Source organism: Lytechinus variegatus, chromosome 5 (genome assembly GCF_018143015.1).
Source record: "Lytechinus variegatus isolate NC3 chromosome 5, Lvar_3.0, whole genome shotgun sequence".
In the NCBI taxonomy this organism is placed as follows: Eukaryota; Metazoa; Echinodermata; class Echinoidea; order Temnopleuroida; family Toxopneustidae; genus Lytechinus; species Lytechinus variegatus.
Window position 1 is genome coordinate 43,685,819 of NC_054744.1, and position 12,919 is coordinate 43,698,737.

Here is a 12,919-nt window from a genome sequence, read left to right on the forward strand (position 1 = left end):
TCAAACTCCTCAAAAATACTTATAACACTTGTACGAGTTGTTGCTTGTAAAAGATGTTGTTGGTGCATTTATTGGATATCCACCATCATGAGTTTAACATGTGAGATCTGGCGGACTCTCTTCGCCGCGCCGCCACCGTGAACTTCTTCTCAACACAACGGGACTGTCCTATATTCATCACGCACTTTGTTATGGTTATTATCTCACGCTTCGAGTCCGACCCCTATCACTACTGTGGATCAATCAAGTCTAAAATCATAACAAGGAAACTAAAAAAAAGGGGGAAATCAATTGTTATCCGCAACATGTGATTGCCATGTGGGGTTGTTAAAATAACGCTTTCATGCGAACTACAGCAGTGAGCGGTTTGTCCTTATTTGCCCTTTGTCTCGTTCTTACTTCGGTCACAACGTGTGTGTATTTTTCAATAACAAAACCAAACAGAAGTATTTGCTGAGAATTACTGTTAATACATACATGTATGGTCCTTGTAAAAAATGCGGTTCCTAGAGAATACTAGAATTCTTCCAAGAAATTATCGAAAGGTTGAATTATTAACATTCATCGTGAAGGGTCCGAGGTTCTAGACTTAAAATGTAAACGTAACGTAATAGTCATAAGCTTACGTTGCCATGGTATGCTTCGTGACAGGAGATCTAGTTTTATACATAAAATCCAATACGTATTCTTAAAAAAGGGGTAAGTTACACTACATCTGCACTTAACATGCTTAAGGACAAGCGTTGTAATGATAGTTTTGACGCCAGTTGCAAAAATAATACAAGAATGGGAAAATCGTACTCTTAAGGAAAAAAAAAACTTTTGCCGTATTCAAATTCAAATCTAAATATTGACCGACAAAGTTTGATGATACTATTTACTCTCTCGACATTTAACTCAAACTCTTGGCAAGTCACATAACCAGAGAAATTCATGTTATGTGGTCCCTTGTAGAGGACCTTAAATGTTAGTCCTCTGGTTACAACGTATTTTAATCTTTTTACGATACTTTATAGCATCTATGTTAAAAACATAACCACCAAATAACTTAAATGTTATGTTTTAAGGACTGCATAACTATGTTCATTCATTTTCATTTATTTCATCTTAATTATCTACTTGTGTAAAAAAAAATCACAGAGGAGCATGTCATATGCAAGCCATGGAAAATATCAAAATAACTAGTGGTACCTAGTTATTTTGAACACAAAAAGGGCGTCCCAATAAAACAGGTGTTGACAGTCACTTTGGTAGGTATTGAGTTTCAAGTTTCAAAATTTATTGATCAAAATCCACACATATTGGATCATTCTCAATTTTACAAACACTTATAAATTACAGAGAGACAAAAAGTTACAAATGAAATAAATACATAAATAAACATAAATACCAAATACAAATACCGGTAGACAATGGGTCCATATATACATGATATACGGCGTCGAGGTTTGGAAGGGTTTGCCCTATATACCAGGGGCCGCGGAAGTGGGGGTGGGTGGGTGGCTTCAGCCCCCACTTTTTTTCTTAAACCGTGTACAATGACCATATGATTGCGATTTTTATATGGTCAGCCCCCCCCCTCTCACTTTGAAAACCATTCCGCGGTCCCTACTGTATATAAGGGCCATTTTGCCAATTGAGTACCGAAGAGTAACGTCATCAATATTCAATTTTTGCATGTCGGCGTTTTTTATACCATATTTTGGTAGAGCATGATGGGAAAACCCCATTACCCGAATCTTGTGAGAATAGTTCCATACTGGGGCCCCTAGATTTGACCTTATATGAATATACATAACTATCCTCATTAAAGTCAGTGTATTATTGGCCCGGTTCTAAATGTTAGGAACCAGGCCAATGTATACATTGACTTCAATGAGTCTAATATTGTATTCATGAGGTCATATCTAAGGCCCCATGGACCGATTCCAACCCGATTTTGGTTGTGGAGATATTTCATCATTACCAAAATATGGTATAAAAAATGTTGAAATGCAAAAAAAAAGGTTTTTGTGAAGTCGATCATCACTTCGGTATTCCATTAAGAGCAGTGTCTTTCCTGATAAAAGGCACAATATTGGATTGATGATATTAGTTTGGGATCAGAAACATATCTTTCAACAACAACAAAAGAGAACAAGAATGATTATATTACAAGAATGAAACTAGCATAACGCTGAAAATTCATCAAAATCTAATGCAAAATAAGAAAGTTATGACATTCTTAAGTTTGATCGCTTATTTTTCACAAAACAGTGATATGCATAAGTCAGTGGCATGCAAACATGGCAAATGAGACAGTCGATGATGTCTTTCACTCACTATTTCTTTTGTTTATTATCGTTTGAACTATACAATATCAAATATTTTTTGTACAGATTTGACAATAAGGACCAACTCGACGAAATCCTATTAAACAGTGCTAATTCCACATGTACAGGGAGGGATTAATCGTTTTTTAAGAGAAAATCCCCCTCTTTTTTTGGTGGGGGGGGGACTTGTCAAATTTACATTAGCACCCCCAGTAAAAAAAAACGTTCCCACGGCCCTGCTAAACGTTGAAAGATTTTACCCTTAGAGGTAAATCTTTACTTAAAAAAACCCCTCTCTTTTGTAATTATCACTGTTATTTGCATTCATACAGCACAATAGAGGACCGTCATATGAATCAAATAAATTTTTACTTAAGAAAAAAAAAATTCGTGCAGCAGAGTCTCGAGAACACCTGTAATCTTATACCCGCATTTGTGTAAAATTACAGAAAATTTGTATCTGGTGCATGTATCCTTCCAACATTTTTTATTCCTTTTTCTTTTCCCTTTTTTTTTTTTTTTGTGTATATTGCAATGCCATGTGTGATATTCCATGTAATTGTTTTCTTGATTGTTGTATAATTATTTCATCAATAAAAACTGAATTATAAGAAAACAAAATACATAGTGATTCCTTCCGTGAAATCTTTTGTTTTTCTAACAGTGTATACTAGCATTTTTTCTCTCCTCGGCTTGGCAGAGCGAAAATAAAGGCGCTGCTTTTGAGACGGAAACGGCGGCATCGTCAACATTTAAAGTTTAAATAGACAATCAAGCCTAAGTTTTTAAAATGTTATAATTTTGAAATTATATGGAATATGGATCTAAGTTAGGAAATTTGGACATGATGGTAATCAAGTATAACTAATTATATTACTGGATGTTGCATTATCAAGGTCAAAGGTCATTTAGGGTCAATGAACTTTGATTATTGTCTTTTGTGTTAAATCAGTACTTCAGAATAATTAATTTATAAGTTCTTGGTAACTCCTTTATGATCCTTCCACTATTCTTGTAAACATTCTCACATACGTCATAGTGTGATTTATATGAAATGTTCCATGTTTCGTGATTTTTATGATTTTTATGAAAGTGATAAATAACGTTTCACTTTCATTTCAATCATGTTGTTGTATCAGTGGTATCAATATTGAAGTCCTATATAGCCAAGGTTAAGTTTTTAAAATGATGTAATAATTTGAAAGTAAATCGATTAATTGCTTGAAACTAGGACGTAATTAAAAACTAAGTATCCCTGATCATCTTGCATGGAGGTAAAAAGTAATGTGAGGTCAACTAACTTAAGATTCAAGATGTATTTATTCAATTATTGCATATAAATTGCACAGAAAAGTACATGTTTAATTTGACAATAATTCATATTCACAATGATAATTCAAGTTTACAAAATCAAGTCAATTATAACAATTCTGATTTAAATGAGCAATGATAATTACAATTCACATTGATAATTATAATAGTCATGATATAGTAGAAACGATTTAGGTATAGACACTAAAATATATTTCATAAAATTGAGTGTAATTCGGGATGAGAGTAATGATGGTTAGCATGGAAGGGAATAGGATATTAAAGCTTCAATAAAAAAGTTATTAATTGATGTGCAAGTAAGTAAGGGTATTGTCTCAAAGAAAGAATAAACAGTATTTCGTTGAATAGCATTAATAAATCAAGACTCTTGCCATTGAATATGATAATTCAAATATCGACGAGTATATCTTATTTTATAATCAAATGAATCGTACTTTTTGACAAATTTTTCATTTTAGTTTTCTTCAAAGTCAACACTACCATGACTATACTGCTATGTTGAAATGCGGGCTTTTATTTGCATCGCCTCTGATTGGCAATAATTTCAGGATCATATAAATATGTATTGTCATGATCTGCATGCAGGTGGCGTGATATTCGATTATCTGTCACATGGCTCCCCCAATTGTCATGATTGTTATTGTACAAGTTTGTTTGTAAGATAAACTCAGAAAATATATTTATTTCCCGCGTTCGCCCCCCCTTTCTCTCTCTCTCTCTTTATATCTAGCTGTATACCTGAATTTAGGGAAAAATGCAACTTAAGGTAATCAAACGGTTATTCTATAAATGCTAATTTCTAATATCATTTCCAAACTTGCTTTTCAGTCAGTTTATTATCTTTTTCCTATTGAAAGCGCGGCGTAATCTGGAGTAAAAACTAATATATTCAGTGATCTGAAGGTTCAAAAGTCTTAATTTGGACACTATCGTAGGATATCTTACACCAAGACTTGTTATTTTATTACGATGCTCTTTCCATTTTACACGGGCCTTGATTTTTATCCATCTTCTATAGTTTCATTTCCCGTTTAAAGTGGTGTTATCTATTTTCATGTACCTATCTGAAATTTTTGTAAAATAAACCTCGATAAGATTTGATTATGATTATTTCATACGTAACTATCTTTTTTTCTTAAACGATTACTGACCTGTCCATAAATAATAATGCAAGCTAAATAGATTTTTTCCCCTGAAAATATCTCATTAATCATGTTAATAATCTGGCGATATATTTTTATCAAAAGATATGAATTATGGAAAATTTGATTTGAATAAAAGAATAATTAAGTTTTGATTAAATTTGATTCATGGTAAAATGTATTGTCGCATTCATTAGTCCATATTCTTAAATTGAAATTATTGAATGTTTTCTCATCTTATATGTATCTGTAAGATATTTTGTTATGGGATTGTAACTTAATTTAGTAAGACATAAATCAGAACAAAGAGCTAGGGCTCCATCGACATCAAACAGCTATATGAAGTGTGTATTGTTCATATCTTTCTTGCTTGCATTTGAATGAAAAGTTTACATAAATCGAAATGCGCGTATAAATAATGTAAATCGTTGATTTTTTTCTTTTGTTATGTAACGCCTTTTAAACATCTAAAAATAATAGTATACGATCATTATATTTTATCATTTGTTATCATTCTGATACTAACAATCTCGAGTTGTTCAGATTGTGAATACTACACAAACATAAAGATACATGTTTAAAATAGGCTATTGGTATGTCTGTCAGCAGATGGTTTCAAATATTTTTTTCTAAAACTGCTCAAAATACTGCATGACTTTAATATTTCATTTTGTATTGAATGCATAAATTGAATTCACACTTTTAAAAAAAGGAGAAGGATCGCCCGCCGTACACGAAATGGTCCGATGCGACGCGATTTCTCAACTTATTTTCAATTTTATCAAATGTGAATGTTTCGAGAATTAAAATTATTTCTAGGAATAACATTTTCCGAGTTCTGCTTTGCTGCAAGCTTTGTAGTCGGAAAAAGATCGCGGCCGACTGATGACATAAATTTACTCGAAATAAACTGAATTTTTATTTCAGTATTCATATCACTATCATGATTATTTTTCCATTTTGATTGTTGAAATTTTAACGGAGATAAAATATTTTGTTTTATCTACGATAAAATGGATCTCAGAATAGCACGCCTGTTTTTTTTTTATTAATGATGCCACTTTATGAACATTAATACAACTATATAAAACTTGGGTGAGTTTGGATAATATCAGTTGTGAGTCGTGAAAGAAACTATTTTGAAGTAGCATAGGGTTCAATTTGGTGAATTCCAACTGCTTATTTTATTACACGAATCTAACCCTCAAGCCCGGTGCACACGATCATTACAATTGAGATTCGATTTTAGGAATTGTAATCAAATTATATATGAATATTCAAATCCATAGAATCTTAACAATCGAAGTGAATAAAATAATCATGAAAGTGATAAGAATATTTCATACCAGGGACCAAGTATACACAAAAAATTTGTTAGAGGTTATCTTTCCAGTATACTGTTTTTCACACTTAGTCCGATAGATTCGTGAACATTAAAGGTAAATGCTAGTTTTGGTAACGATATCAAAGTGAGTTTGTACAGAATCCAATGAAATGACCACTAAAGTGTCTGTTTGTATAAATAAAACGCATGTGCCAAAGGATTCTGGAAGAAATTGTGTAATTGCCGAGAAATCAGCAAATAAGCACGGGATTCGGGTAGGGCGTCGGGCCCGACGCCCTAAGCAATAATTATACATTGTCCCACGTGCGCTTATCTGTGTTGGGGATTTTCGGTGTGAACATTTTTCAGCGTAGATTTCAAGATTTCACAAAGTCCAGTTAATGTAACTGTACCAGATCTAGATCCTCGATGATATACTGGCAATTAAGCCTTGTTTTACAGACTTTCTCATGAAATCAGTGTTAACTGCAACTACTGGAATTTCTCTTTAACTAACTTCTATGACTTCTGACGTGTTCCAAAATACACTGTAAAACGCTGTTTAAAATTCTAAGCATGTTGTTTAAGCCTGTCACTCTAACATTTTTAAACAACTCTTTCAACTTTTTAAAAACTATTTAAACGTTTTGAACAAGTTGTTTAAAACGTTTAAACAACTAAAAAAGTTTAAATAACTTGTTGTTGGAGTAACAGGCTCAAACAACGTGCTATTTTTCTTTTTACCGTGTACTTTGTTTTAGTTGTTTTCAAAGCAAGCCTATTCTCTTTCATCAACAGATTAACGTGGTACAGATTTCCATGGAAGCGTGATTAGATTTCCTTAGCTAATGAGCCATTGTAAAGAATCCTTGTGTCATCAGCATTACTTTTCCATTCTTATCGAACTTGGTAAGGTGTTCACATAGAGTGAGAACAATGGAGCCCTATATAGGATAGATCCTTGTATTCCTAATCGGATATTTCTTGGCTGTGCCTATAATGCATCTCCTACACTAAGTGCATTGATCTTGATCCTGCATAGATGAACCATTCTCTTTCATTTTCATTATTATTGCATGGAGTAATTGATATTGGCCTATAATCATTAATTGGACATGTCATCCCGTTCTCCCCCTCCTGTGAATGGTAACATGATGGCAAATAACCGAGGACACTGTTTAAACTTAAGTAATCAAATACTAATGCAATCGAGACCAGTTTCCTTATTTTGTGTGTGTAAAGAGAGAGAAATACAGAGAAAGGAAATTCAGAAAATAAGTAAGAAAGAAAGAAAGAAAGAAAGATGGAAAAAAGAACAAAGAAAGAAAAGAAAGAAAGAGAGAGAGAGAGAAAGAAAAAGACATCAAAGAGGGAAAGAAAGAAAGAAAGAAAGTGAAATAGAAGGAAGGAGAGAAGGAATGAATTAATGAAAGATGAAAAGAAAGACTAAAACAAGGAAAGAAAGAAAAGGGGAAAGAAAGAAAATGGGAAAGAAAGAAAGAAAGAAAGACGGAAAAGAAGAAAGAAAGAGGGGAAATGAATTAAAGAGTGAAAGAAAGAAAGAAAGAATGAAAGAATAAAAGAAAAAAAGGGGAAGAAATGAAGAGACATAAAGAGAAAATAACGAAAGAAAGAGAAAAATAAAAATGTACAAAAATCAGAGTACAAAAAAAATATCTGTTTTATTTCTTTCAGGAATTTCACCCTTTTCTCTAAACTATGGAGGTATAATATCATGGCCACGGTAAAAGACAAATTATAGTATTTTATCAATAATGAGAGCAAAAAATGAAGTAAAAAAAAAAAGGTTTCCATTCTCACGCAAAATTGATTTGATGTGTTTTCGCTCCGTCGCTACAAGCATGGCGTGCAATGCCAGTACTTTTATGACAAAAGTTTACATTGCGGGACGATAAAAAAGAAAAAAAAAATGGGTTGTAAAACTGGGATCGTGGCTGTCACATGCATGCAGGAGAGACAGTATTGGGTGTTGTAAAACTATTGTAGAATAAAAACAAACAAACCCCAAAAAACCCCACCTTATTCAATTATTTTTTCCCGAAACTCTCTCTCTCTCTTCCCTATATTTACTCTCTGGTTCTTGAATAAGCGACACATTTTATTCATCGATAACACTGTTTTTCATTGTAATGATATGACAGGCCTACATGTACCTGTAGCATGATAGAATATCATATCTTTATTATTAAATGACATTACTTGGGCTTTTGCGTTTGAAAGGATGCAAAGACTACGCAACTTACGGAGCAAACTGTGTAAATATTCTTTGTGCTGAACATGAATGAACGCCAAACAATTCCTATTGCCAAAACAACCCAAAAAATGGAGAACATAGCCAATTTGATTAGCGCTATTTTCATAAAATCGCTGTTCTTTTTCTTAATCCCGGCACACAATTTACGATCCGTCGAGATCCGAGTTTCAAAGACTGAAATTGTAATCATGTTATCAGTCCAATCCATAAAATATTTGCAGTTAAATTTCCGAATAGTATACTGGACCACTCGGCCACGGCAAGTGGTCCAAGGCGTCCAAGTCAAAAGTGTGTCTTCTAATTTCTCGAGGTGCATTTTTGTTGTCATGTTTGTTGAGTGACTAGCGAAGAAACCAAATTATTTAAAAGTATGGAGTGTTTTGAATGTCTTAATTAGTTTTTTCTTTTCTCTTTTTTTTCAGAGTCAGGTGCACCACTGTCCGTCTGTTTCATTGAGTTTTCAAGACCCTGAATCAGTGGCGTATCTATAGTATACGCGGCGCCCGGTGCAAGTATATACTGATATCGCACCATTTCTCATTTGCCCCTTTTTAACTACTGAAAAATCATAGGGGTCCATTATTCTTTCCCTCTGTTTCGACTTTCTTTCACCTATCTCCAATCATCTGAGTATTTTTTGAAGAGGGGGCTGGGGATATTTTCTTCAACCATGATTATATATTTTCACGATGTTTTTTTTTTCTTGGTGGTATTTCTTTCTACTTGTGAGCACAAGATTACTAAAGGAGCTGTCACACCTTGGCGTTTTAGACAGCGTATGCCCGACGTATGAGGAATTTGGTGAATACGCTGGCGTACGTCGAATACGTTACGGGTAAGTTTTGCATACGTTGAGAGTACGCTAAAACACGCTGGTATACGTCGTCATACGGCGAGGTCGTCGAAAAGTTTTGTGCAAGCACAAAATTTTTCGACGTATGCCAGCGTATGGCTCATACGTCCCGCATGCGCGGGTCATAAGTTGTAGGCAAGTTACGCGATCGTTGATACACGTTGACACGCGTTAGTCGAGCGGCAGCATTTTTTTAGGCTACGACACGTGTTCGTCAGCTGCCGCGCGCTATGCGTAAAGGTGGTGTCACATCTTGGCGTTTTAGACAGCGTATGCCCGACGTATCAAAATTTCTCTAAAACGTCAGCAAACGCTAAACTTTGATTTTTTTTTTAACTCTGGGCGTATACTTAGCGTATTCATAACGAGTTGGACGTATACATAACGTATTAGTAACTTATATCGAACGCTTCGTTAGCTTATAAGTAACGTATTCCAACGAATGCTTAGCGTATTGCTGGCGTACACAACTTATGCCCCACGATAGCCTAACTTACGCATAGCGCGCGGCAGCGTATCGCTGACGAACACGTGTCATAGCCTATAAAAAGGCTGCCCTCGACTATTCAACTCATAACCGCACGATACATCACCCTATCAACACCACCGCCATGCCGAAGAAAACTCCTGTGAACCCCACCTTTGTATACCAATTCCTATAAACGTTGTCAATACGCCATTATACGGTACCTGTAAGTTATAAACACGTTCAGTAAGTTTTGTGGTCATCCGGAGCACGTCTTCATACGTCAATATACGTTGGAGTTAAGTTACACATACGTTCAAAGCACGTTACTCATAGGTTAGAAGTAAGTTTTAGGGTACGCTGGACATTATCTCGACGTACATCGACTTATGAGTAACTTACGAGTAACGTGTGTCAACGTGTATCAACGATCGCTTAACTTGCCTACAACTTATGGCCCGCGTATGCGGGACGTATGAGCCATACGCTGGCATACGTCGAAAAATTTTGTGCTTGCACAAAATTTTTCGACGACCTCGCCGTATGACGACGTATACCAGCGTGTTTTAGCGTACTCTTAACGTATGCAAAACTTACCCGTAACGTATTCGACGTACGCCAGCGTATTCGCCAAATTCCTCATACGTCGGGCATACGCTGTCTAAAACGCCAAAGTGTGACGGCGCCTTAAGTTAGGCTATCGTAGGGCATAAGTTGTGTACGCCAGCAATACGCTAAGCATTCGTTGGAATACGTTACTTATAAGTTAACGAAGCGTTCGATATAAGTTACTAATACGTTATGTGTACGTCCAACTCGTTATGAATACGCTAAGTATACGCCCAGAGTTGAAAAAAAAAACAACAAAGTTCAGCGTATGCCGACGTTTTAGAGAAATTTTGATACGTCGGGCATACGCTGTCTAAAACGCCAAGGTGTGACAGCGCCTTAACAGAGGAAAATCACAATGGACATTATTACAGCGTGTTTGAAACAAAAAAAAGCATCAACAGTATTTTGTGATGACTTTTTACAACACATGAATGTTTGATGTATTGTATTGTTATTCAGGATTTTGTAAAAAGGGGATTCCATCGTTCTTCTGAGTGCCCAGTAGAGTGATGGATCAAGGTTGGGGCAAATCCGGCCCGTGCCCCCCCCCCCCCACTTTACCGTACCCACGTGAGGACTTTTTTTTGCTTGTCAAATTTTTCCCGATATAACTCACCATTAGTTGGTCATGAAGACATTTTGGGGGCTTGTTAAATTTTGTTATGTCCAAAAATGCCCCCTCCCTAAAAAGATCCTGGTTCAGCCCCTGACCCAGTATAATAACGACGTTTCTATTCGCCTTATATTTTTATCACCTGATCAACGGATACTGATTCCACGATACTTACTCCATTTAGTATTAACAGGGTGTTTTTTTTCTTTCTTTCATTTTCTTTTTTTTTAATCGAAGTAAGGACACTAGAGAGGATATACTAGGGAATTATTTAGCGATTGGTACTGACATTTTAGAAATCTGTGTTTGGTAACTAAAGCAGTGTTTGATGTAGGGGATAATTTATTCCTGATTTAAAGTGGAAGCATTTCGTTGGGGAATGTTGATTCTAAGATCCACACACTTAAATTGTGATATATTCAGTGGATGCACTAATAGGGGGGGGGGGGGGTGGCAAGGGGGACATTTGCTCTCCTCCGAAATTTTGAAAACTGAAAGTGCTATCATAATATGCATCCTGCTCAAGTTGTAATTTTGAAAATTTTCTCATACAGTATAGTTCCCTATAACTCCCAACAACATTAATCACTGGCACAAATGTTTCAGGTCATTAGACCCGATATAAATTTCAAAATTTCGCTCGCGCTTCGAGCTCGCAATGGCCGTTGATTGAGATAAATAAATGATCTCTTCAATATGATTACATGAATAAGCATATCCATAAATAATGCAAGCCAATAGGCAAAACAATTTTTCTATTGCGATTTTAGTCTTTAATATTTTTTTTCAGTTAAATACGCATCCTACATTTTCATATTCGAAATGTGCTGAATATTGACTTGCAGCTAATCTCAAGATATATAAAAAAATCAGCTCGCGCTTCGCGCTTACATTATTTATTTGGTGAGATATCATGATCTTCACGAGTCACTGCACACTGCTTGAAACAGGTCCCTTTCCAACTTCAAGTCAGTATGTCCTATATTGAGAATAGTTCGATTTAAAAAAAAGGCAAAAGAAGCTGCTGAAAACTGCTTATCTAAAAAAAGAGCCAATTGAGTAAATTAGAGAGTCAAAAGGGGTCTAAGCTTTCGATCCTAGCAGAATCTTCTTCGGAGGCAAAATGACAAAATGACATTTTGTCATAAAAAGGGGGGATTTCAATCTTTGCCCCCCCCCCAATATTATATGCCCCCCCCCCCCCTCTTTGCTTCCCTAGTTTAAAAATGCTGGTGCCGCCACTAGAAATGTTTTTTAAGGTTATTGCAGACAAGCAAAGACTGAGAATCCTTATCAAAGTCAGCAAAGACTACACAGCAGTCAGAATAGGCTTCAAACATTAACGGTGTGTAAAGATGATCAAAGGTCGTCAAATTTCCCACTTTCCAGTCAAACATTATTTGCCAAATACAATCAAAGGCCGGAGGAGTGGTCATCATTAAAATCAGAGAGGTGCAAATTAGTTTAAATACTTTCTTTCAATTGGGCGATGTGCTAAAAAAACAGTAGATAAAGCACTTTTTGTCAATCAAACTCCATTCACAGTTCATCGTTCTAACAAGGTTGTGATTGCCATAATAGTTATCGCGGAGGTACAAAGTCGACGGTGGTAAAAACTTCTAATGATAAACATCAATAAATGCCCAATATGTATTTATATCATAATGGATAATTCATATCGATAAAGATATAAATACTATTGGGAATCAAGACGTCACGTTTAGAAGTGTACACAATTTAATCAAGTCTGAAGATATGCAGAAGCTGATCTTTATTGCTTGGAAAACAAATCTTGTCATAAATACTTAAAATTTCAATAAAAAAAAACAATATTTGCTAATCTGGCCGCAGAGTGGAAATGCCATTAAAAATGTATCAATCATCCTTAAACTTGTCCTAAATTCCAATTAGTGAGACGGATGAGAATGATCAGAGAGAATGATTGTTCTTTGGTTTAGATAGGTGTCACGAACGGTTACCAACCTAATAG